The sequence below is a fragment of the Phoca vitulina genome, unplaced genomic scaffold (assembly GCF_004348235.1).
Source record: "Phoca vitulina isolate PV1807 unplaced genomic scaffold, GSC_HSeal_1.0 scaffold94, whole genome shotgun sequence".
Lineage (NCBI taxonomy): Eukaryota > Metazoa > Chordata > Mammalia > Carnivora > Phocidae > Phoca > Phoca vitulina.
This window is the reverse complement of record NW_022589797.1, coordinates 2,213,654-2,235,546: the sequence shown is the minus strand read 5'-3', so window position 1 is coordinate 2,235,546 and position 21,893 is coordinate 2,213,654. Positions and strand designations below refer to the sequence as shown.

The 21,893-nt window shown below is 37.9% G+C and overlaps 1 protein-coding gene across 7 annotated transcripts in view; it reads right to left on the bottom strand.

The window, feature by feature from the left end:
* FAM205C (family with sequence similarity 205 member C) overlaps positions 1–21,893 on the bottom strand; it is a 112,778-nt gene that overhangs the window by 41,020 nt on the left and 49,865 nt on the right. The window lies entirely within an intron of this gene.

The window sequence follows — 21,893 nt, the reverse complement described above, 5'->3', positions numbered from 1 at the left end:
AAGGCTCTTCTATACTCCATACCTCTACCCCCATTCCCTGAACAAGTTCTGTGGGGAGATCAAAGTGAGACAGGAGAAAAGAGGAACAGATGAAAGGATAAGAGGTCTAGTAGCCAAAAGATTTTAGCTATCCAAGGTCCTGAATGTCTCCCAGCCAGAAGAATCAACCCAAATTTGGAGCTCTTCTGGGATCCATGAAGAAACCCCCATAAAAAAGAAGGCGTCAGGGTAACAGGAGAAAGTAAGGGGATAAAATCTTCTTGTTTGAGGCTTAATCAGTTCAGGCATGGTCATTGTGTCTCCCTACCCGGCAACAGCTCCTGTTAGGTCCCAACCTTAATTCTTGGTGGCTCTTTTTCACTTGCCAAATAATTAATGCAATAATAATGAAGGAGCCATAAGTGTATAAGGAATATCCAACATCATACAGAAAAAAGGTAGAGGTCAACATAATCTAAACCTCACTAGCCATCTCTCTTCCTAGGCTTTCAGGGACTTGGAACCTAATGCCTCCAAATTCTAGACCTTGTCATCTCTGCCTCACAGAAGATGGAACCAGGTCACTAGACTACATCACAAAGCTCTCCTATTTCAAAAGGTATGCAGATCATCACAGGCCTTTATTTGTCTAGGAGAAGCTCATGTGATGCAGTGTTCAGATGAGGTGTCTGGTTGTCTGTATGAGTTGCAGAGCTTGGGCCCTAGAGGTGCCAAGGTCATGGGCAGCATATATTCTTTCATGCTCTATTCCCTATAACCTGATGGCTTAGCTCTCTCCTTAAGACAACAGTCTGGCACCTATCCTTAGATAAGTTAGTCTTTATGTACACTGCATGCCCTATAAGAGAGAGACTGGCTAGGTCAGAGGAACTCCATCACCTGTACTGGGAAGATAATTAAAAAAACACACAAGAGGCTAGGACATACATTATCTTGTTAACTATTAGAAAGTGAGGATTTTGATGTCACAGGCAATTGGTGGTCAGTATTAAGAGGTTCAAGAAGAGGATCATGTCTGATCTGTCAAGGAAAGGATATAGTTGCTGCCTTTGAAAATAACTATCTGAGAGTTAAAGAAGGATTCCTCCCGGTCTATGGTCAAGCTTGAGATGGGTGGGAAAAGACTGTAAATACTGCCTTCCATGAGGCACATAAGTGAGGTTCTCTTCTGGAGCTTGATTTTCCGAAACAGCCTCTATAGATCTTTCAGCATCCTGCCTATTCCTGGAGATGGGTCACTGGCAACACTTTTGATTAAGGACTACAGACTTGTGGTTCTTTGGTTGAATCCAACATGGCTGGAATGTTTGGCTAAATGTTTTATGAAGTCTGAATTTGAATACCTTTAGGCAGGGCAAGCTTTTTCCTGTTCAACCTCAGTTACCCACCACTCTTATATCCACTGATTCACACATTAATGTTAACGTCATGGCCCCTGTCGACATTGTGAGAAGCCTCCAACACCCTAGGACTTCTGAATTTCCTTAAGTTTTTGCCCTATTGATAAGAGTGGTCCCACACCCCCAAAATTCTTAGGCTCAACATCTCTGAAAGTGCTACTTGGTCCTTCCTCCAGCATCCAGTCTACCACCAGCCAGGTGTGGTGAGCACTCAATCTGAGGTCATCCCTAAACTGGGCAATAGCAAAGGCACAAACACATGTGAGTTGTGTTACCTGCCTGTTCTCAAGACACTTAAGAACCTAGTTAATTTTTAGTTTTTTTTTTTTTTTTTTTTTTTTTTTTTTTAAAGATTTTATTTATTTATTTGACAGAGAGATTGACAATTAAGTGCCAGGTGGTGGGTGAGGCTAGTGTGTTTAGACGGTCGAAGCTCAGCTCTCCAGAAAATAACTTTGTTTGGGGCAAGAACCTAGTTAAAAGATAAAACTAATTCACATGAATCAAGAATCAACCTTATTAGGGCTTGGGGAAGAGGGGATTAAGGAGTTATTATTCAGTGGGTACAGAGTTTCTCTTTGGGATGATGAAAAAGTTCTGAAAATGGATAGTAGAGATGACTGCACAACACTGTAAATGTTTTTTTTAAATTTTTTATTGTTATGTTAATCCCCATACATTACATCATTAGTTTTAGATATAGTGTTCCATGATTCATTGTTTGTGCATAACACCCAGTGCTCCATGCAGAACGTGCCCTCCTCAATACCCATCACCAGGCTAACCCATCCCCCCACCCCCCTCCCCTCTAGAACCCTCAGTTTGTTTCTCAGAGTCCATCGTCTCTCATGGTTCTTCTCCCCCTCCAATATCCCCCCCTTCATTCTTCCCCTCCTGCTACATTCTTCTTCTTCTTTTTTGCTTACTGTAAATGTTTTTAATGACACTGAACTATACACCTAAAAATAGTTAAAACAGTAAATTTTATGTTAAGTATATACCACAATTTAAGAAACAAAAGGCAAAAAAAACACCCTACCAATTATTAGTATGAGGGATCTTTTTTATTAGCTATAAGGAAGAATACTCTGACAATGATTTCATTAAAAAAATGGATTAGTGAATGTTTTTTTAAGTGTCTTTTTTATATAGAACAAAACGCAAACAAAATACATCCTTACATTTAAGATAACTTAAGAGGAGTCTCACCCTGATGATGGGATGAATTTGAGCCATTTTAACATCTTCCCTGAACTTACAAATACCATTCTACAAAAATGAGAAGACTTTTTCAATCAAAGAGTGCTGAATATCAAGTTAACAAACAGCTTGCATCACCTTTTTAGTAGCAGGTCGAGATACCTACAATGTAGCTTGAATCTTTAACTTTTATTATTCCTTCCCAACCTGCTCCTGCTTTCTGCAGCTGCTGCTGCCTTCTATGCTACTTCAACAGTTCTGTCTTCCATTAACCTGACCTAATGTGCCTGCATGGTGTTTGATGTCCTCCTTCCGTGGGCTGTGAATATATGTGATTAATAAACTGCTGTCAATCTCATAGGTCCAGTGTCCAGTGCTGCGAGTTCAACCACCTCCAGAACCCTAGGACACTCCGTCCCTCACCAGTGGGATGAAGAGAAGGTGAACAGAATATTGAATGTCCTACCCAACCAGCTCTGCTTCCCGCAGCTGCTGCTGCCTTTTTACTGCAGAAACAGTTCTCAGTCTCCTCCGAACCCCCTGCCCATGACAAAACCATCAGATTGCGCAAACCTTGCACCTGCTCCAACCAGTGCACTCTTTACCTTACAGATAACCCACAGCCACTGCCATCCTACTAAGCCATTAAAACCATCTGCTGCGAACCCCTCTGCAGCAACTCACTCACCCTTGTTCCTCTGTCTCCAAACTCAGGAGTTAGAGCCAAAGACAATCTTATGTGGTTTTGCAGAGTAGGCCTTTAGTACAGGTTTGTTTACTGCCTTGGTACTCATTGATGAAGGGTGCTTGAGTGGTTAGGACAGTGGGATCAGTGTCTTCCCAAACAAAGGCGCATTCATGTAATGCACGCATCAATGATGTGGGCATGGATCTTCATATTTGCCCTTCCTGCTTCACAGTTTATAGTGAAGAGCAAACAAGGGAGATGAAGCACCTGAAAAGCCTCTAGGGACTCTGGAGGGCTACACAACTATAAATTCCATTCACTTGTTTCGAGAAAACTTAACCAAAGCCAGACTCTTCTTCCATGAGTGTGCCACAGTGCCACAATTACTGTAATAGTAGAAGTTCTTCAGGAAACGGTTCACAGTTGTTGACTCATATGTACCATATGGGTCATCTCAGAGCCCTGTAAAGAAAAATCCTGAAAGACATGCCACTGATGTGAGTTGGTCCTTCCACACAAACCTTACAAAGGAGTTCTGCTGTGTCTCAGTATCAGAAAATATTACTGAACATCTAAGATGTGCCAAGGTGCTAGGGACAGAGAAGCACAGTGTGCTATTCAACAGCAGCATTTTTATAATGAGTGTTTTTATTAATGCCCAAGAGTTAAAATTTGCAGGGAGATGGACAGGAAACCCCATAGTAGTGTCAGGCAGCAAGACCAGGAGTGCTCACGCAGCAGGTTACAGTAAGCGTTAAATGTAGCAAGCAGCCAGCGACACTAGAGGGCAGCACCTGCCCACCCAATGCTCCTGGTCCAGCGCCCTCTTAGTGACTTTTTTTATTAAAGAGAGCGAAAGCACAAGCACAAGCAGGGGGAGCAGCAGGCAGAGGGAGAAGCAGGCTCCCCGCTGAGCAAGGAGCCTGAGGAGGGACTTGATCCGAGGACCCTGGGATCATGACCTGAACCAAAGGCAGACGCTTAGAAGGCAGACGATTAACCGACTGAGCCACCCAGGTGTCCCCTTAATGACTAACTTTAAAAGGTCATCTGTTCTAATGGCTCTCAATCCTGGCCTTACATCAGAATCACTGGGAAGCCCGTACAAATACAGATTTCCTGGCCTCAGCCCAGACTTAATGAGTCAGAATATCTAGGGGCAGAGTCCAACAATCAATATATATTAAGTATCAAAAATAATCATCAAGCAATACAGCACCAAGGTCTGGGTGTATATTTAGGAGATATTGGCAACAGCCCCTCCCACCCTCCGGTTTTACTGAGATATAATTGACATATAACATTGTATTAAAGTGTACAACATAATGATTTATATATACATTGAGAAATGATTACCACTTAAGTTTAACATCCATCTCCTCACAGTTACGATTTTTCTCTTGCGATGAAAACTTTTAAATTAAATCTACTCTCTCAGCAGCTCTCAAATATACAATATAAAGTATTAAATATAGTCACCGTGCTGTATATTAGATCCCCAGAACTTACTAATCTTCTAACTGGAAGTTGGTACCTTTTACCACATTCTCCCCTTTCCTCCACCCTTCACCCCCTGCCACTGACAGCCACCAATCTGTTTTCTGTTTCTATGAGTTTAGGAGTTTTTTTTAGATTACATATGTAAGTGAAATAATACAGTATTTGTCTTTCACTGTTTATTTGCACTCAACATAATGCCCTCAAGATTTATCTATGTGGTTGCAAAAGGCAAGATTTCCTTTTTATGCCTCAATAACATTCCATTGCGTATATATATGTACCATATCTTCTTTATCCATTCATCTATTGATGGGCACTTGGGTTGTTTCCATGTCTTGGCTACTGTAAATAGTGCTGCAATGAACATGGGAGTGCAGATAATGATTTTGTTTCCTTCAGGTATATACCCATAAATGGGACTGCTGGATTAAAGGGTAGTTTTATATTTAATTTTTTGAGGAACCTCCATACTGTTTTCCATAGTGGCTGCACCAATTTACATGTCCACCAGCAGGGCACAAGGGTGCCCTTTTCTCACCAGCATTTATCTCTTGTCTTTTTGATGACAGCCATTCTAACACATTTGAGATGATGTTTCATTGCTTCTCCTTCTCTCTTTGCCTCTCCCCTGACTCATGCGTTTTCTCTCTCTCCTCTCTCAAAAATAAATAAAAATCTTTAAAAAATTAAAAAATTAAAAAGAAGAAATAGGAAAGTACGTGGAAGCAAATGAGAATGAATACATGACAGTCCAAAACCTTCAGGATGCAGCAAAGGCAGTCCTAAGGGAAGTATATCGCAATACAGGCCAACCTCAAGAAGCAAGAGAAGTCTCAAATACACAACCTAAGCTTACACCTAAAGGAGCTAGAAATGGAACAGCAAATAAAGCCTAAATCCAGCAGAAGAAAGGAAATAATAAAGATCAGAGCAGAGATAAATGATATAGAAACAAACAAAAAAGTAGAACAGATGAATGAAACTAAGAGCTGCTTCCTTAGCCAGACTTACCAAAAAGAAAAGAGAAAGGACCCAAATAAATAAAATCATGAATGAAAGAGGAGAAATCACAGCCAACACCACAGAAATACAAATCATAAGAGATTATGAAAAATTACACACACACACACACACACACACACACACACACACACACAAATGGAATACTACTCAGCCATCAAAAAGATGAAATCTTGCCATTTGCAATGACGTGGATGGAACTAGAGTGTACTATGCTAAGCGAAATAAGTCTGTCAGAGAAAGACAAATACCATATGATTTCACTCATATGTGGAATTTAAGAAACAAAACAGATGAACGTAGGGGAAGGGAAGGAAAAATAAAATAAGATGAAATCAGAGAGGGAGACAAACCATAAGAGACTCTTAACTATAGGAAACAAACTGAGGGTTGCTGGGGGGGAGGTAAGTAGGGGGATGAGATAACTGGGTGATGGGCATTAAGGAGGGCACTTGATATAATGAGCACTGGGTATTATATATAACTGATGAATCACTAAATTCTACCCCTGAAACTAATAATACACTATATGTTAATTAAATTGAATTTAAATTAATTTTTAAAATACACCTTTTTTCTCATTTAAAGAAATGCTACTAAATGTTCTGAAAATGACAGATTTCAGTTAAAAAGGAAAGAGCTCTCATGGGAAGGGTGGAGTGAAAGGGGTGACAGCAAAAGACTCATAAAATTTAAACCGATTCTATGTGATGATATTATGAAATATCCTCCTATAGTAGGTAAGTTTGGTTATCTCTAGCAATGACCTAACATAGAACTATATATGGAGGTTAAGAATTCAGGAACACAAGGAAGAAAGAGGAACCTTTCTAAGATTGTCCCATTCACACTCCTGGCTTGATGACAGGCTCATCACTCTGACTAGAATATAACTTTCAATGTATATAAACTTGTAAGAAGAGAATGCCCTGACCAGCAAATGGGAGTATGACAGGTCACCTGGGATTATATTTTCCAGTGTAAATTAGTATATTAGTATTATAATTTATGTCTCACATTCTTTTTTTAAGATTTTATTTTTTTTAATTTAATTTAATTTTATTATGTTAGGTTAGTCACCATACATTAGTTTTTGATGTGGTGATCCCAGATTTTATTTTTAATTAATCTCTACACGCAATATGGGGCTCCAACTCACCACCCTGAGATCAAAAGTTGCATGTTCCAATGACTGACCCAGCCAGGTGCCCCACATTCTTTTCCATTTAATTACAGTTTGTCCATTCTGAAGAAACCAACTGGCTCACAGAACTTTGACAAGATGGAGTCTTTCTACTTGTAAAGCTGAGGAACGCTGACTCCTACTTCACCCTCCTTTCTGTTCCTCCTAGTTAGTAGTTTCCATCCTCCCAGCCAGCTGCAGAGGCAGGGAGAGCAATCCTAAACATCAGGCTACTGCAATGACCACAATCCCCAGCATCCTCAGAGGAGAGTGAGTGCCACGGTTTCTCAGTCTCAGCTGCCTTCCTCTTAGGTGCCTTAGTTTTCTCCCATTAGTATCAAGTATTATCTATTAAAAACTATTTAATGAGGGGCGCCTGGGTGGCTCAGTTGGTTAAGCGACTGCCTTCGGCTCAGGTCATGATCCTGGAGTCCCTGGATCGAGTCCTGCATCGGGCTCCCTGCTCGGCAGGGAGTCTGCTTCTCCCTCTGACCCTCCCCCCTCTCATGTGCTCTCTCTCAGTCTCTCTCTCTCAAATAAATAAATAAAATCTTTAAAAAAATAAAAATAGAAACTATTTAATGAATAAAGCATGAGGAGTAATAAATGTTATCTAGAAGTGAATCCTGATCACTTGAAAGTTGTATGTTTTCAGCTTGGTAGGAAATAATATGTAGTTATACAAAAATACTCAAAAGATCTCATAGTGTGCCTCATACAGACAAACTACTATATAAGTGTCCTATAAAGAGGAGAGAGATTATTTTTGGCTGAAGTGATCTGGGAAAGCTTCATGTAGAAAATTGCATTTAATCTACCGCTTGAAGCAGAGAGAAAATTATAATGTGTGGAATTGGAAGAGAAAGTGATCCAAATGCAGGAGTCAGTACGTACATAGAGTTTGCTGGTGTTTCTGTGTAATGATATGTGGGGATAACAGAAGGATTCTTGAAATATTTATTTTACTCTGGGTACATTTTATTTTGTATAAATTTTATCTCAGTGCAGTGAGGTTTAGACTTCATTTTGTCTTTGTGTGGTAACTGAGGTTTTGGATATCTCCTTGTGGCTGTATTTTTCTGCATGATGTGGACATAAACTGTGGAGACAGGTCTCCTGAATCTGACCATATGTGTTTCTAGGTATAAACGTCTGTGTGGGTGCATTTCTCTGCAGATATTTTGGTCTTTGTGGGTGTGTGCACATGCAGTCCTGAAACGATAGGAAGAAAAGACAGAGGAAGGATTAGAAGGGTGGCAGGGTAGGGGGGAAGAAAGTGAGCTGTTGACAGGAACCTGTCTGAAGCCCAAATATGAAACTGCTATACATTATTAGTAATTTAAGTAGTTGATAATTCATTGTCACATGGACCTCAGAAGTTCTTTTTCTAATAAAACATTTATTGGTAAAAGGCTATTTTTTATCCATCAAAATGCCATTTTTTATCCATCACATTTATCTCTTTTCATTGTCCTTCCTTTCATCCAATTTACCCCTCTTTTTGGAGGTTTTTCTTTTAATTTCTTCTTCTTCTTCTTCTTTTTTTTTTTTTGCTCTCAAAAATAAAGTTTTATTTCTTCCTTTCCTTTCTTAGCCTTCCAGTTCTATCTCTTTCTTCATTGAAAGTTTCTCTTTCTGTTTTTTCCTTTCTCTTCAATGTATGGAGCTAATACCATACCCCACCCATACCCCAGAAATCGATTGTTTTTAAATTGGGAAAGGGGGTACCTCTTGTTGGAAAGATATTTTAGGCTCAGTCTTGGGCTTTTGTCTTCACTGTCACTGCCACAGTCAGTTCATTCATTGATTCAACAAATTTTAATTGGGTGCTTTTGTGTATTGTTAAAGGCCTTGTTCTAATTACTGGAGAAACAGAAAAAATACCTAGTACGCCAACCAATTATATTAATTATCATCTTTATTGAAATTAACCAACTTTTCTTTTCTCCAGACATAGGAGAAAACTAAAAGACAGAAATGCAAAAGTGATTTAGCTAGTTTTTTTTACAGGCACCTACTATATATCATTTTAAGAAAATTGAGGTAGTAAATAATCATCCAATACATTTGCATATTTTTTCATATTTGTTAATATATTGCCACTCTAGGAAATGAGGACAAATCAAAATTATGTTTTGTGAGCAGTATTTCTACATTTGTTTCTTAGAAATAGTTCAGGCATTGAGATATTTTTATTACTTAACCTGATCATTTGTTTAACGATTAAAGTTTTAAAGTTAGTTAAGAATCTGGAAATACAATTTTAGCTAATATATTATACCCTTATGACTTCTAGAATTATAAGAATTTCATAAAATTAAACTCCTTTGAAAAGATATCCATTATTACCACCATTTCATTTATTTTTCTATTTTTTTAAAGATTTTATTTATTTATTTGACAGAGAGAGAGATAGCAAGAGCAGGAACACAAGCAGGGGGGGAGTGGGAGAGGGAGAAGCAGGCTTCCTGCGGAGCAGGGAGCCCGATGTGGGACTCGATCCCAGGACCCTGGGATCATGACCTGAGCCAAAGGCAGATGCTTAATGACTGAGCCACCCAGGTGCCCACCACCATTTCATTTAAACTAATATATACAGGGGCATCTGGGTGGTTCAGTTGTTAAGTGTCTGTCTTCAGCTCAGGTTGTGATCCCGGGGTCGTGGGATCGAGCCCCGCATCGGGCTCCCTGCTGGGCGGGAAGCCTACTTCTCCCTCTCCCACTCCACCTGCTTGTGTTCCCTCTCTCGCTGTGTCTCTGTCAAATAAATAAAATCTTTAAAAAAAATAAATTAATGTATACATATCTAATATGTATATCATTGGTAGAGAAAATATATTTCAAGAAATAATGGCTGAAAATTGCCTAAATTTAATGAAAGTTATAAATTCACACATTCAAAAAACTCAGTAAAGCCTAAATAGGATAAAATAAAAGAAACCCATTCCTAGACCCATCATAATCAAGATTCTTAAAACCAAAGAAATCTAGAAAACAACTAGAGAAAAACAATATGTTACAGTTCAAATGGTTGGATTTCTCATGAAAAACCATATAGGCCAGAAGACGGTGTAACAACATCTTTAAAGTGTTAAAAAAAAAAAACAAAAAACACTATCAATCCACAATGTTATATCTAGCTAAAATGTCCTTTAAAATGAAGATGAACTAGAAACATTCTCACATGAAAGAAAACTAAGAGAATTTGCTGCCGGCAGACCTGCTCTAAAAGAAATGCTAAAAGAAGTTCTTTGGACGTGATCCCAGAAGGAAACTTTGAACTTCAGGTATTAAGGAAGAGTAATAGAAAGGGTAAGTATCAGGGTAAATAGACTGTTTTTCTACTCCTATCAAAATATGTAAGAATGTTGAAAGCAATAATTATAACATTGTATTTATATGTAATACATAAGACACCTTTTTATAAAGGGAGAGGATAAGGACTTTTACGGTTATAAGACTTCTGTGTTTCACTTGAAGTCATAAAATATTAAATCTAAATAGACTGTGTGAGTGCTAGATATGTATTTTATAATTACTGGAGCAACCACTAAAAAATAATGCAAAGCTATATAGCCAAAAAGCCAATAGATAGATTAAATGGATAAATTAAAATAGAATACTAATAAATATGCAAAAATAAAAGAGGCCAGGCATAGGAAAAAAGCAGAAAACAGAGAAGACAAACAGAAAAATAATATAGTAGTACACCTAAACCCAACCATTTCAATTACCATAGTAAATGTGAATGGTCTATACATACAAATTAAAATATAGAAACTCTTAGATTTTATTTTAAGAAGACCAAGCTGTATAACTATATGGTGCTTTCAAGAAACCCACTTTAGATATAATTATACGTATATGGAATTATACACACACACACAAAGTTGGAAAACATATACTCTACAAACACTAATCAGAAAAAAGCCAGATTAGCTCTTTAATATCAGAAAAGTAGTCTTCAGAACAAGGAAAATTACCAGCAGTAAAGAAGAAAATTATATAGCTATGAATGGGTCAACTACCAAAGAAGATGGAACAATTTTTAATGTATATGTAACCTAAGGACAGAGATCCAGAATACATGAAGCAAAACCTGACAGAACTGAAAAGAAAGACAAATGCACATGTATAGCTGGAGACATCAAACACTTCTTTCTCTTTCATAGGTAGATAGAAAATTAGCAAGGATACAGAAAACCTAAACAAGGCATTAACCAAGCTCACCATATTGACATTTATTTTTTTAAAGTTTTATTTAAATTCCAGTTAGTTAACATACAATGTAATATTAGTTTCAGGTGTACAATGATTCAACACTTCCATATGACACTCAGTACTCATCACAAGTGAACTCCCCTCAATCCCCATCACCTATTTAGCCCACCCTCCCACCTATCTTCCCTCTGGTAACCATCAGTTCTCTAGTTAAGAGTCTGTTTCTTGGTTTGCTCCCCACTTTTTTCCTCCTTTGCCCATTTGTTTTGTTTCTTAAATTCCACACGAGTGAAATCACATGGTATTTGTCTTTCTCTGACAGACTTATTTTGCTTAGCAAAATACTCTCTAGCTCCATCCATGTCATTGCAAATGGCAAGATTTCATTATTTTTTAATGGCTGAGTAATATCCCATTGTATGTATATGTATATATGCCACATCTTCTTTATTCATTCATGAATCAATGGACACTTGGTCTGTTTCCATAATTTGGCTATTGTAGATAATCCTGCTATAAACATCAGGGTACATGTATGCCTTTGAATTAGTATTTTTGTATTCTCTGGGTAAATAGTAGTGCAACTGCTGGATCATAGGGTAGTTCTATTTTTAACTTTTTGAGGAACCTCTATACTGTTTTCCAGAGTGGCTGCACAGTTAATTCCTACCAACAATGCAAGAGGGTTCCTCTTTCTCCATATTCTCACCAATATTTGTCATTTCTTTTGTTGTTGATTTTAACCATTGTGACAGGTGTGAAGTGATTTCTCATTGTGATTTTGATTTGTATTTCCCTAATGATGAGTATCTTTTCATCTGTCTGTTGGTCCTCTGTATGTCTTCCTTGTAAAAATGTCTATTCGTGTCTTCTGCCCATTTTTTAATTGGATTATTCATTTCTGGAGTGTTGAGTTTTATTCTTTATATATTCTGCATATTAACTCTTTATCAGATATATCATTTGCAAATATCCTCACCCATTCCATGGGTTCCCTTTTAGTTTTGTTGATTGTTTCCTTCACTGTGCAGAAGCTTTTTATTTTGATGAAATCCCAATAGTTTATTTTTGCTTTTGTTTCCCTTGCCTCAGGAGACATATCTAGAAAGAAGTTCCTATGGCCTATGTCAAAGAGGTTACTGCCTGTGCTCTCTTCTAGGATTTTTATGGTTTCAAGTCTCACACTGGCATTTACAGAGCACTCCACTCAACAAGAGCAAAATGCCCATTCGTTGCAAGTGCACATGAAGTAATTCATCAAGACAGAACATATTATGGGCCATAAAACAAAACTTAAATTTTTAAAAACAGAAATTGTACAAAGTATATTATCTCACCATAACAGAATTAAACTAGAAGTGATAGTTTAAGGACTAGAAATATATCCGGAAAATCCCTAAATATTGGCTATTACAAAATGTTGATGAAAGAAATCAGAGAAGACCTAAATAAACAAAGAGACATATTAAGTTCAAAGACTGGAAAAGTTAATATTGTTAACATTTCAATTTTTCCCAGATTGATCAGTTATTTCCAGCAGGATTTTTTTGTAGATTTATATGGAAAGGCAAAGAAAGTAGAATACAAAACAACTGAGGAAAAGAAGAATAAAGTGGAGGACTCACATTACCTGATTTCAAGACCTATTATAAAGCTACAGTAACCAGTACAGTGTGGTACCAGAGAAAAGAGAGAATAAAAATCAATGGAATAGACTAGAGCAGTTGGTAAACTGGAGCTTGTGGTCCAAATCTGACCCACTGCCTATTTTTGAAAATAAAGTTTTATGGAATACAGTCATGCCCATTTTACATATTGTACATATGGCTGCTTTCATGCTAAAATAGTCAAGTTGAGTAGTTGCTACAGAGACCATATGGCCTGAATATTTAGTAACTAGTAGCCTTAAATATTTACTATCTGGCCCTTTAAGGGGAAAAGTCAATTCCTGAAATAGAGAGTCCAGAAATAGACCCAACACATAAATGGTCAAATGATTTTTGATCAAAGTGAAAAGCCAAAACAACAGAAAAATGAGAGTCTTTCAACAAATAGTGCCAGAATAATTGGGCATACATTTGTGCCCCCCCACCATAAAAAAACCCAACTGAATCTTGACCTATACCTCACACATTCCAAATTAAAAAACTTGATCATAGAACTAAATGTAAAATATAAAACTATAAAACTCTTAGAAGAAAACATGAAAGACCTTTGACTTTGAGCTAGGCAAGGAGTTTTTGGATACACCATCCAAGCAAGAACCATAAAAGAACACACTGAATAACTGGACTTCATCAAAATTCTAAACTTCTGCTTTTGAAAGACACTGTCAAGAGAATGAAAAGACAAGCCACAGACTAGGAGATAATATTTGCAAATCAGATATGTGACAAAGGACTTGCATCCAGAATATGTAAAGAACTTTGAAGCTCAACAGTATTAAAACAAAGGGCCCAATGAAAAATGTTTATAGCAGCAATATCCACAATAGGCAAAATATGGAATGAGCCCAGATGTCCATCTACAGATGAATGGATAAAGAAGATGTGGTATATATATATATACAATGGAATATTATTCAGCCCTTTCAAAAAGAATGAAATCTTGCATTTGCAACAACGTGGATTGAACTAGAGGGTATTATGCTAAGCAAAATAAGTCAGTCAGAGAAAGACAAATACCATACGATTACTCATGTGGAATTTTAGAAACAAAACAGATGAACATAGGGGAAGGGAAGGAAAAATAAAGTAAGATGAAAATTGAGAGGGAGGCAAATCATAAGAGACACTAAACTCTAGGAAACAAACAGGGTTGCTAGAGGGGAGGTGGGTGAGGGGAAGGGATAACAGGGTGATGGGCATTAAGGAGGGCACTTGATGTAATGAGCACCGGGTGTTATATGCAATATGCAACTGATGAATCACTAAATTCTACCTCTGAAAACTAAAAAAACAAACAAACAAACAGGCCAAAGACTTTAATAGACACCTCACCAAAGATATACAGATGGCAAATAAGCATATGAAAAGATGCTCCACATCATATGTCATCAGGGAAATACAAATTAAAACAATGAGATACCACTATACAACTATTAGAAACACCAAAATCTGGAACACTGACAACACCACATGCTGGTGAGGAGTGAGGCAACAGGAACCCTCATATATTGCTGGTGGGAATGTGAAATGATACAGCCACTTTGGAAGACAGATTTTTTACAAAATAGAACATACTCTTACTATATGATCCAGCAATCATGCTCTTTGGTATTCATTCAAAGGAGCTGAAAACTTATTCCACACAAAAATCTGGACCTTTACTCATAATTGTCAAAACTTGGAAGCAACCCAGATGTCCCTCAATAGGTAAATAAAGAAATAAACTGGTACATCCAGACAATGGAATATTATTCAGCACAAAAAAGAAATGAGCTATCAAGCCATGAAAAGACATGGAGGAAACTTTAATGTATATTACTAAGTGAAAGAAGCCAATCTGAAAAGGCTACATACTGTTTGATTCCAACTATTTGACATTCAGGAAAAGGTTGAACTATGGTGACAGTACAAGAATCAGTGGTTACCAGAAGTTGGGAGTCTAGGGAAGGATGAATAGGCAGAGCACAGAGGACTTTTAGGGCAATGAAAATACTCTGTATGATACTATAATGATGGATATATGTCATTATACATTTGTCCAAACCCATAGAATGCAACACTGGGAATGAACCCTAGTGTAACTGTGGACTTTGGGTGATTATGACGTGTCAATGTAGATTCATCAATTGTAACAAAGTTACCATTCTGGGGGGGATGTTGATAATGGAAGAGGTTATGCATGTGTGGGGGCAGGGATATATGGGAACGCTCTGTACCTCCCTCTGAATTTTGCTGTGAACCTAAACTGCTCTAAAAAGATAGTCTTTAATTTTTTTTAAGGGAAAAAAAATCAATGGGAACTCTTGACACCAAATTTAGTACCTTGAAATAATCTGTATTTTTTTAAATGGGTAAAAGACTTGTATAGACACTTCACCAAAGAAGATGTACAGACAATTATCATATGGTTTCACTCATATGTGGAATTTAGGAAACAAAACAGAGGATCATAGGGGAAGGGAGGAAAAAATAAAATAAGAAGAAATCATAGAGGGAGACAAACCATAAGAGACTCTTAACTATAGGAAACAAACTGAGGGTTGCTAGCAGGGAGGTGGGTAGGGGGATGAGGTAACTTGGTGATGGGCATTAAGGACGGCACATGAATGTAATGAGCTCTGGGTGTTATATGCAACTGATGAATAACCGAACTCTACATCTGAGACTAATGATACGCTATAAGTTAATTAATTGAATTTAAATAAGATAAACTTAGGGCGCCTGGGTGGCTCAGTTGTTAAGCGTCTGCCTTCGGCTCAGGTCATGATCCCAGGGTCCTGGGATCAAGCCCCGCATCAGGTTCCCTGCTTCTCCCTCTCCCACTCCCCCTGCTTGTGTTCCTGCTCTCGCTGTGTCTCTGTCAAATAAATAAAATAAAATCTATTAAAAAAAAAAAGATAAAAAGATGTACAGATGACAAATAAGCACATAAAAAGATGCTCAATATTATTACTCGTTAAGGAAATGCAAATTAAAACCACAATGAGATACTAATATAAACTAATAGAATGCCTAATAAACAAACTGAAACAACAATGAAAACTGACAATACCAAGTGAGGATGTGGAACAATTGGAACTCTCATACATTGCTGGTAGAGATGCAAAATGGTACAGCTACTTTGTAAAATATTTTTCCGGTTTCTTACAAATTTAAAATATTTACCATACCACCTAGTAATCCCAGTCCTACTTATTACTAAAGTGAAGTGAAAGCCTCTGTTCACACAAAAACCTGTATGTGAATTTTTCTCATTTTTCTCTCATCCTCAGCCTTGATCCTACTTCCAGATAGGAACTGCTTTTGACTTCTCAGCCTGACTCTCAGCTTTGCTTACAAACTGTCTTTATAACTTTCCCTCTAATCATCCTGCTCCTTGCTACCTTCAGGAGGTTACACCTTCTTAGCATCAGCCCCTGGAAACTAACCCCTGGCACTGGCAAATGATCTACCCAGGACTATCAGTTCAATTATAAACATATCATGCAAGCCCACTGCTGTTTTATCTATAAGCATTTTATGAGAGCTTAATAGTTCACTGGACTCTAGGTTCCCTTCTCTATATCACTTTTTGGGCTCTTAATATTTATCAGATCCTTACAGTTATGTAAGACTCCAGAAACGGAGTCCTGCATTGGGACTTAATGACCAACTAGGTTCCCTTATTAAAAATATCAGATAAAATAAATAGTGGAGTCTGAAATAAAATCTGAACTCAAATTTAGCTCCTTAATTGTGTATTATTGCTTTTCTTGTTCTAATCTACTTGCTATCCTCAGGCACCATTAAAACTTTTCTTTGAGATTAGTCAAACTTCATCCACTCACTGAATTTTTAAGTCTGTACCTTGAGTACACCATACTTTCAGATAGCTTTTGAACACTGTCTCCAAGAAGCTAGCAATGAATGGATTTGACAACTGTTTATTCTGCGTGTAAGTTGGCACCAGAGCAGCCTCTGTGGTGGGTAACCTTGCTGCATAGGTGGCAAAAACCTTTTAACCTAAAATATGCCCTAAGGAAGGGTATTCATAAATGAATTTGGTTTTGCAGCCAGTGAGGTTATCTTTTTTTTTTTTTTAAGATTTATTTATTTATTTGTCAGAGAGAGAGAGAGAGGGAACAGAGAGGGAACGAACAAGCGGGGGAGCAGCAGGCAGAGGGAGAAGCAGACTCCCCGCTGAGCAAGGAGCCCGATGCGGGACTCAATCCCAGGACCCTGGGATCATGACCTGGGCCCAAGGCAGACGCTTAACCGACTGAGCCACACAGGCGTAACTGCCAGTGAAGTATCTTGCCCTTTGATTAGATTTTCTTGGCATTGAACAATTAGTTGTATGATTTTGTATATGCTTGAGTGAAAGTGCTTACAACATAGGTAGGTGGGTGAGCATGGAACCAACTTATCAGTGACAATCTTAGCTAGTAGTTCATGCTTCAGAGAGAAGGAAATGGGGAAATGGTTACAAGTTTGGAACTTACAGAGTATATCAGGGGTAAAAGACATTTTTATTTTTTTATTTTTATTTTTATTTTTTAAAGATTTTATTTATTTATTTGAGAGAGAATGAGAGAGAGCACATGAGAGAGGGGAGGGTCAGAGGGAGAAGCAGGCTCCCCGCCGAGCAGGGAGCCCGATGCGGGACTCGATCCAGGGACTCCAGGATCATGACCTGAGCCGAAGGCAGTCGCTCAACCAACTGAGCCACCCAGGCGCCCAAGACATTTTTAAACATACTAAATCTAACTGTTGAAATAATAAATTTGGTTTTTTTCCCTACTTTGGAGTTATAGGGATCTGAGAGAATTCCAAAACATTATTAGTCTAAGTCCCTCTTTTGAGCAAGGTTCAGCCTCTATAAGAACCAGATGATGTGGTAGATGCAGGGAAATACCTTGGTCCACACACAGTTCAAGCTCTTATGATCTGAAGGTTTCTGTCTTCTGGCCTTTAATCTCACATGTCTTCCTCAGTACCATGTAGCTCCAGCTCTTAAAATAAATTTATTTGATGATGACTTTCACTGTCATCACATACTTGTGCTCTGAATTTTTAAGTGTTAGCAGTGAATACAGGGATGAGACCAAATGAATCCTCTCATTTTTCAGTATCCCTATAAAATGAGTATAAATCCTCTCAATAAGTCATAGTCTTCTCCTAATAGCTAATCAAATTTTAAGATAGTAAAAGGATTAGGGCAAATTTTGTAGACATGTAGGATATACACAGAACTCACCTGGCATAGTTCCCAAATGCACAAATTTCAGTTACCACAGTTCAGTTAAATAACACCAGTTCTGAAACAACATAGTTCAGATTTCAGTTACCACAGTATATTAGCTGTGAGTAACTGCATGAAGTACAAACTTCATACTAACCTTTTAGTCCACAAATCCTGATGTAAATAACAGATAAGCATTGGTCAGTGGCCAATGCATCACTTCCTTCAAAGTGTGTCAGTGATTGATCACTGTGTGATTATTCAGTTTACACAGAGATAACAAAGAGAGTACAGCTGTGTTACCTCCTCATCTCTGGGTGATAAACCATACGCACTTTACTAAAATAGATACTTGACAGAGGGAATTAGTCAACAAAGATGAGAGTACAGCAAAGAAACAAAAAGTAATAATACTAGGGGTGAAATGTGAATCAAATGTAAAGTAGATGGAGTTATAAAAGAAACAGATGACCATGGATGACACAGCCACCATTCGAGAGACCCCAGATATGTAGCAAAGAGGAATGTAGTGAAGGTGAACTTAACATAAATGGGGAAAGGATGATCGTGTCCCAGAAAAAGTGATGCCAGCAAAATACCTTACATTAAAGTAACTCTCAGAGATATTTCATAACACTGAAAGTGCAAAGGATAAAATGTTGGAAGCTGATCCAGACTTAGGAGTATGATAATCTGCAAAGGCATAGAAAAGATACTCAATCCATACCCTAAGTTACATTATAAGAAGGCAAGCATGATTCAAATCATTCTTGATAATTTTTTTTTGGTAGAAGGTGTTTTATTAAATCCTAGCAAGACAGTTCAGAGGGTATTTGAAAGCATTATCACCATTGTTAACACTATGCAACCCTGTTAAAAGGTTAGGTTTTCAAAGAGAAATACATACTTTCCATGTACATGAACAATAATACAGTAAAAAGAAAAATTCTTTATTCCTATATAAATTATTCTGTATCTTTGAAAAATTTTAAAAAGCACTGAATAGTTTGAAAACTCGTAAGCTTGGGCGCCTGGTCGGTTGAGCATCTGATTCTTAATTTTGGCTCAGGTCATGGTCTCACGGTTGTGAGATCAAGCTCCACATCCGGCTCCACGCTCAGCAGGGAATCTGCTTGAGATTCTTTCCCTCTCCTTCTCCCTTTACCCCATCCCCTGTTGCGTGCTCACACTAGTACTCTCTCTCTCTCTCAAATAAATAAATCTTGGGGCGCCTGGGTGGCTCAGTCGTTAAGCATCTGCCTTCGGCTCAGGTCATGATCCCAGGGTCCTGGGGTGGAGCCCCGCGTGGGGTTCCCTGCTCAGCGGGGAGCCTGCTTCTCCCTCTCCCACTCCCCCTGCTTGTGTTCCCTCTCTGTGTTTCTGTCAAATAAATAAATAAAAATCTTTAAAAATCAATCAATCAATCAATCTTTAAAAAATAAGCTTTAAAAAAACTTATAAGCTTTTGAATATTAGAGTACTGATGAACAAAAATCATGGGGGATTTTTGTTTACAAAGTTATTGAAGTGTTCACACCCATAAAATTCTTCAGTGTTGAAAAGAAAAAGATATAAAACATATCCTCTAAAATGTCTCCTGTAATTAGGAAAGACAAATCTGTAAACCTTAAGGTATCAGTTCAGCGTTTAGAGACAGACAAAGGGAAAATCCTTAGCAGTAGTATCTTGTTAAGTTTCCTTACGAAAAATAAAAATAAAACACTTGAAAGCTCAGTATTTCATTATTAATGGCAATAAGAGGATTTTTAATATTTTGACAAAACAATTTTAAAGGTCACTAAACAATTGTAATTTTCCCCATTGATTATTTAAGATCACTTTACATGGTTTCAGCTTGCACAGTCCTTTTTATGGTCCCAGGCTACTATGCAAAATAAGAACTGCCTGTGCTGGAAACTGAATTACCTTAAGAATCATTTATATTGATTAGACTAGTAGTTTTCATATTGTGCTCTGCAAAATCCTGGGTTCTAGCAAAGTGTTCCAGGGCTTTCAAACATTTCACAAGTGTTGGTTTTAATTTCATTTTTAAAATGTAGTTTAACTATTTTTCTTAACAAACTATTTTTTGGAAGTTTTGGATATATAGAAAAATTGAAGTGACAGTGCTAAAAGTCCCGTCCCTTCCTCAGCCCCCTCACACATCTTCCCTTGTTACTTTTTATTATTATTATTATTATATTAGAATGGCACACTTGTTATAATTTATGAACCAATATTATTATTAATCAAGGTCCACATTTTAGTCAAATTTCCATAATTTTTTTTAAATTTTATTATGTTATGATAGTCACCATACAATACATCATTGGTTTTTGATGTGGTGATCCACGATCCATTGTTTTTGTATAACACCCAGTGCTCCATGCAGTACGTGCCCTCCTTAATACCCATCACCGGGCTAACCAATCCCCCCTCCCCCCTCCCCTCTAAAACCCTGTTTGTTTCTCAGAGTCCATAGTCTCTCATGGTTCATCTCTCCCTCCAATTCCCACCCCCCCATTTTTCCCTTCCTTCTCCTAATGTCCTCCATGCTATTCCTTATGTTCCACAAATAAGTGAAACCATATGATAATTGACTTTCTCTGCTTGACTTATTTCACTTAGCATAATCTCCTCCGGTCCCATCCATGTTGATGTAAAGGTTGGGTATTCATCTTTTCTGATGGCTGAGTAATATTCCATTGTATATATGGACCACATCTTCTTTATCCATTCATCTGTTGAAGGGCATCTCGGCTCTTTCCACAGTTTGGCTATTGCGGACATTGCTGCTATGAACATTGGGGTGCATATGGCCCTTCTTTTCACTACATCTGTGTCTTTGGGGTAAATACCCAGAAGTGCAATTGCTGGGTCATAGGGTAGCTCTATTTTTAAATTTTTGAGGCACCTCCACACTGTTTTCCAAAGTGGCTGTACCAACTTGCATTCCCACCAACAGTGTAAGAGGGTTCCCCTTTCTCCACAACCTCTCCAACATTTGCTGTTTCTTTCCCTGTCCATTTTTGCCATTCTAACTGGTGTAAGGTGGTATCTCAATATGGTTTTGATTTGGATTTCCCTGATGGCTAATGATGATGAACATTTTTTCATGTGTCTGTTAGCCATTTGTAGATCTTCTTCAGAGAAGTGTCTTTTCATATCTTCTGCCCACTTTTTTACTTGATTATTTGTTTTTTGGGTGTTGAGTTTGAGAAGTTCTTTATAGATCTTGGATACCAGCCCTTTATCTGTAGTGTCATTTGCAAATATCTTCTCCCATTCTGTGGGTTGCCTCTTTGTTTTGCTGACTGTTTCCTTTGCTGTGCAGAAGCTTTTTATCTTGATGAAGTCCCAAAAGTTCATTTTTGCTTTTGTTTCACTAGCTTTTGGAGATGTATCTTGAAAGAAGTTGCTGTGGGCGATGTCAAAGAGGTTACTGCCTATGGTCTCCTCTAGGATTTGGATGGATTCCTGTCTCACATTGAGGTCTTTCATCCACTTTGAGTTTATCTTTCTGAATGGTGTTAGAGAATGGTCAAGTTTCATTCTTCTGCATGTGGCTGTCCAATTTTCCCAGCACCATTTATTGAAGAGACTGTCTTTTTTCCATTGCATGTTTTTTCCTGCTTTGTCAAAGATTATTTGACCATAGAGTTGAGGGTCCATACCTGGGTTCTCTATTCTGTTCCATTGGTCTATATGTCTGTTTTTGTGCCAGTACCATGCTGTCTTGGTGATCACAGCTTTGTAATATAGCTTGAAATCGGGCAACGTGATGCCCCCAGCT